Consider the following 6,114-nt stretch of genomic DNA (forward strand, 5'->3'; position numbering starts at 1 on the left):
CGGGTGGTGGGGATTCAGCAGAGTTTCAAATTTAGCGGTACTTCCTTCCCCACCCACTTGGCCGCCGTGATCCCCAAACGCCTCTGATCTTACTGAAATCACCCACTTCTCCTCAGGAAGGGCTGGAAATGGCGGGAAAATATACAGCGAGCCTCGCAGCAGGGAAAGGCAAGGAGCAGGGCGTGGCCCGCGCCGGCGTGCGTGCGCGAGGCGTGGGCGGGGCCGGGCTGTGCTAAGTGCGTGCACGGCCGGCGGCTGCGCAGTGTAGGGCAGAGTGGGGCTCACGGTGGTCGGCAAAAGGCGAGCGTGCGTTTTGATAGTCAGGAAAATCTACTTCGTTAAGATTGGGGACAGATAAGGAATGGGACCTAATCCCGTACATGTTACTATGGAAACAACAAGATGAAAATACAGTAAACCTCAATAACACACTAGAAAAATGTGATCATAAAGCAGATGAAAACGTCAACCTAGTATGTTTAAATGAAATAAAGAAAAGAATAGATCCTTTGAAAGAACAGTATAAATCAGAATTAGAAAAACTAAAAGGTGACATGGATGGAGAACAGTCGGGTATTAAATGAGAACTAAGAAATCTCGGGGTGAAAAATCTAAAGTTTTTTCAGAAATGAAAAATGGGAAAAAACACAATTAGGGCTGAAAGGAGACTGTAAAAAAAGGAAGAAAAAAGTTTTCAAGAGAAAGTGACAGATACAGAAAACAAGCAAAAAAGATTTTACACACACGCATACACACTTATTTATTCTCCCAAGGAAAACCAGAGCAATGTATCAGAACATATTTAAAACCATTTTTGAGAAAATTTTCCTGAAATAAAATAAGACCTAAGTCTACGTATTGAAAGGGCATACTGTATGTAGGATAAAACTGACCCAGAACAGTCAAAATCAAGACATTTTGTAGTGAAACTATTGGTCTTTAAAGATAAGGGAAACACCCCTTTGAGCAGCTAGACAAAAAAGTACTAGTCACCTACAAGGAAAAGAAAGTTAGACTGGCATCAGACTTCTAGTACAGCAGCATTTTTTGCTAGAAACAATGAAACAGCATTTTCAAGATTTTCAAAAAGAAAATATGATCCAAAAATTTTATATCCCCTTATACTTGTTCAGGTATAAAGGTCATTGACAAAAATGTGAACATGAACTTTTTCCTGAGGAATCCACAAAGTAGTGGTTCTCAAACTTTTTGGTCTCAGAAGTCCTTTACCTTTTAAAAATTATTGAAGACTCTCTCCCCAAAGAGCTTTTGTTTATGTGGATCATATCTATTAATATTTACCATTTTAGCTATTAAAACTGAGAAATTTGAAAATATTTATTTACTAATTCATTTGAAAACAAAAAGAAGGTTCACTGAGTTATGCACATTGACACATTTCATTACACAAAATTAAAAACTGACACATTTCTTTATACAATATTTAAATTCAGTTTTATTAATATCACTACCTATCTCATTGGAAAAGTCTTTGAGTATTGGGAAACTGTCAGTCCCACAGCTGCAGATACAAGTTTTCCAAAATTCTAATTTTCATCTGAAAGTTTGAGTTTTATCATTGACAACAAGTACTGTCACTTGTTTTCTTTGACATGACAAGCTCGTTTTGTTTGTTTTGGACAAAATGTCTGCCAAGTACCCAAGTCTGAATAACTATAGTTTGTTAATTGTTCTTTCAAGTAAAAATTATGTTCTATATAAAAAACGTGATTAGTTGAGCTCACAACTCAAACCATTGAATAAATGGTTTTTCTAAATATAATCTTAGTTCTATGTAAATATTCTAAGTTATAGAAAAAGGAAAAAAATTCCAAAAATATTGATGAATAAACTTAACATTGATATCAAAAAATAATAAATATCATACAGATAAAATAAAACAAAACTACAGAACAGTCTTGCTTGTGAATATTGATGCAAAAATCTTAAATAAGATATTGGCAAATAGAATTTAACAACACATTTTAAAAAATTTTTTTATTGGAGAATATTGGGGAACAGTATGTCCTTCCAGCACCGGTCACCAGCTCCATGTCAAGTCGTTTTTCTCAATCTAGTTGTGTGTGTGTGTATGTTTGGAGGTGGGGGGCGCAGTTCAGCTCCAAGTCAAGTTGTTGCCTTCAATCTAGTTGTGGAGGGCACAGCTCACTGGTCCATGTGGGAATCGAACCTGCGACCTTGGTGTTATGAGCACTGATCTCTTAACCACTGAGCCAAACAGCCACCCACAGGCAGCTCAACTCCAAGCTCAAGCCATTGTTTCTCACTGGCCCATGTGGGAATCGAACCAGCGACCTGGAGCTCTGAGCACTGCACTCCAAACACTGATCCCACCAGACACCCTAACAACATATTTTTCAAACTACACATTATGACCAAGTGATGTTCATTACAGGAATGAATGGATGGTTCAATATTAGCAAATCCATTGATGTAATTTATTATAGTAATATTTCTAAAAAGAAATATGTGATAATTTCCACAATTTCCAATAAAGCATTTGTCATAATTCACATCCATTTCTGATTTAAAATCTCAATGAAGTAGCAATCAATAAATGTTTCTTTAACATAATTAAAAGGTGTGTGTGTGTGTAAAAATCAACATTTTAAAAATAGGAAACACTAGAGACATTCTTGCTGGTCAGGAATGAGACAAGAATGCTAGTACACTTAACATAGTATCAGAACATTAATTTAAAAGAATAAGATAAAAACATCTCTTTTAGCAGATTATATCATTGTATATATCTGAAGAATCAATGGGAAACTACTGTAAATAATAAAATTAGGTAAAGTAACAGATTATAAAAGTAACAAAGAGAAACACAGTAACTTTTCCATATTCAAATACTGACCAGTTGGAAGCTAAAATGGTGAGAAGACTATTTAAAATATCAACAAAGAAGATAAAATGCTTAGGCAATACAGAAATATGCAAATATATATGAAGAAAACTTTGAAACATTCATGAAAGAGACAAATGTTAACATAAAGAAATGGATCTTGACATGATCCCAGTAAAAAACACTAACAGGTTGCCTTTCTGTAATTAAACATATTGATTATAAAGTTCATGTGGAAAACGATCAAATGAACAAACAAGAATATCTAGGAAAACCCTAAAAATATTTAGTGTCATGTGGGTGGAAAGCTGGCGACATCCAATATTACAACATATTATAAAGCCTCTATAATTATAAAGTGTGATATTGGTAAAAGAATAAACATACAAACCAATAACATAGAATGTCCAGAAACAGAATCATGTACATTTGGAAAATTGAATTTACGATAAAGGTGGCGAATTCAATGGAGGGGAGGAGTTGAATTTTTTAATGAATTAGAGTTGGGACAACTGGATAGCCATTTGGAAAAATGTGAAATTGGGTCTGTATCTCACATTATTCCCTAGGATAAATTTCAAATGGATCAAAAATCTAAATATAAAAATGAAACATGTGAGTACTAGGAGAAGAAATGGGTGAATACTTATAACCTAGGAGGGGGGAGAAAAATCTTCCTATGAGACTTTTATCAAATGTATGCTCCATCTGTGGCTTGTCTTTTCAATCTCTTAATAGTGGTTTTTAAAAAGCAGGTTTTACTTTTGATAAAATCCAATTTACCAGTTTGTTCTTTTTGGAGCTTTTTTTTTGGTGTGTGTCATATCTAAGAAATGTTTATCTAATCCAAGGTCACAAAGATTTTTTCCCCCCATGTTTTCTTCTAGAAATTCTAGAAATCTAGACTTATAGCTTTTGATTTACAGTTAGGAATACGATTTATTTTGAGTTAGTTTTTCTATATTGTATGAGGTATAGATTAAAGTTCTTTCCTTTGTATGTGTTTGTTGTTTTGTTTTTGTTTACTGCATATGGATATTCAATTGTTCCAACACCATTCACTGAAAAGATGATCTTTTCTTAACTAAATTGCCTTTGTCAAAAAAATCGGTTGTCCATGTGGCGGTCAGATGGCTCAGTTGGTTAGAGTGTGAGCTCTTAACTACAGGATTGCGGGTTTGATTCCCACATGGGCCAGGGAGCTCTGCCCTCCCCAAATAGATTGAAGACAACGAGAAGCCGCTGAGCTTCTGGAGGGGTGGCTGGATGGCTCAACTGATTAGAGCGCGAGCTCTTAACAACAAGGCTGCCAGTTCAATTCCTACATGGGATGGTGGGCTTCGCCCCCTGCAACTAAAGATTGAAAACGGCAACTGGACTTGGAGCTGAGCTGCGCCTGCCACAACTAGATTGAAGGACGACTTGACTTGGATCTGATGGGCCCTGGAAAAACACACTGTTCCCCAATATTCCTAAGTAAATAAATAAATAAATCAGTTGTCCATAAGAACACAATTCCAATTATAATAGCATCAAAAAGAATAAAATACTTAGGAATAAATTTAACAAAAAAAGTGCAAGACTTATACATGGGAAACTACTTAATATTGTTGACAATACTACCCTAAGTGATTTACAGATTCAGTGTAATCCCCATCAAAATCTCAACGGTGTTTTTTGCACAAACTGAAAAACGCATCGTAAAATGCATGTGGAATTTCAAGGGACCCAGAGTAGCCACAACGATCTTGAAAAAGAAGAATAAAGTTGGAGGACTCACATTTCCTAATTTCAAAACTTACTAAGAAGCTACCATATTCAAAACAGTGTGGTACTGGCATAAAGATAGACTCATAGACCAATGGAATAGAATTGAGAATCCAGAAATAAACGCTTACATCTATGGTCAATTGATTTTTCAACAATCATGCCAAAACTATTCAATGGGGGAAGGAATAGTCTTTTTGATAAATAGTGCTGGAGAAACTGGATATCCACATGAAAAAATGAATAAAGTTGGGCCCTTACTACATATATAAAAATTAACTAAAAATGGATCAGAGCTAAAAGTAATAACAAAAAGTATGAAAAAATATAGGAGCAAATCTTCATGACCTTGGATTTGAGAATGGTTTCTAAATGTGACAAAGAACAGGCAAAAAAAGAAAAGAAAAAATGGGTATATAGAATTTTATTAAAACTAAAAACTTTGTGCATCAAAGTGCATTATCAAGAGAGCAAAAAGGCAATCTACAGAATGGGAGAAAATATTTGCAAGTCATATATGTTGTAAGGGTTTAATTACCAGAATATGTAAAGAATACCAACAACTCAACAACAAAAAAACAACTCAGTTGAAAAATGGGCAAAAGAATTGAATAGACATTTCTGCAGAGAAAACACAGATGGCCAATGGACACATAGAAAGTTGATCACTATTATTAGTCATTAGGGAAATGCAAATCAAAACCACAATGAGATACCATTTTATACCTATTAGGATGGTTGTAATTTTTTTAAAAGGAAAACTACAAGTCTTAGGGAGGATATGGGGAAATTGAAACGTTCATATACTGCTGGTGGGAATGCAGAATGGTGTTTTTGCTAGATAACAGTTTGGTGGTTTCTCAAAAAGTTAAACATAGAACTACCCCACCATATGACCCAGCAATTGTGCTCCTAAATGTATACCCAAAAGTATTGAAAACAGGGACTCAAACAGATACCTTTCCGCTAATATTCACAATATTGATGCAGCACTATTCACAATAGCCAAAAGGTGGCAACAATCCAAGTGTCCATCAAAGATGAATGGATAAACAATGTGGTATATACATACAATAGGATATTATTCAGCCACAAAAAGGAATGCAGTTCTGATACATGCCACAGAATGAATGAACCTTGGAAACATTATGTTAAGTGAAATAAGCCAGACGCAAAACAACAAATATTGTATGATTCCACTTAAATGAAGAATAGTCAAGTTCATAGAGACAAAAAATAGATTAGAAGTTAGCAGGGACTGGGAAAAGTAGAGAATGAGGAGTTATTGCTTAAAGAGTTTCTGTATGAGTTGTTGAAAAATGTTAGAACTGTTAGAGGTGTTAGAGGTGATGCCACAATTTAAAAAAGAGGTGAAGTGTCCTTCTCATCACATCATATCAGGAGGTTCATGATATTCACATGACAAACTGGTGATGTTACTCTTGGTCACTTAGTTAAGGTAGTGTTTTCTAGGTTCGTCC

The sequence above is a fragment of the Rhinolophus hipposideros genome, assembly GCF_964194185.1.
Source record: "Rhinolophus hipposideros genome assembly, chromosome: 5".
Lineage (NCBI taxonomy): Eukaryota > Metazoa > Chordata > Mammalia > Chiroptera > Rhinolophidae > Rhinolophus > Rhinolophus hipposideros.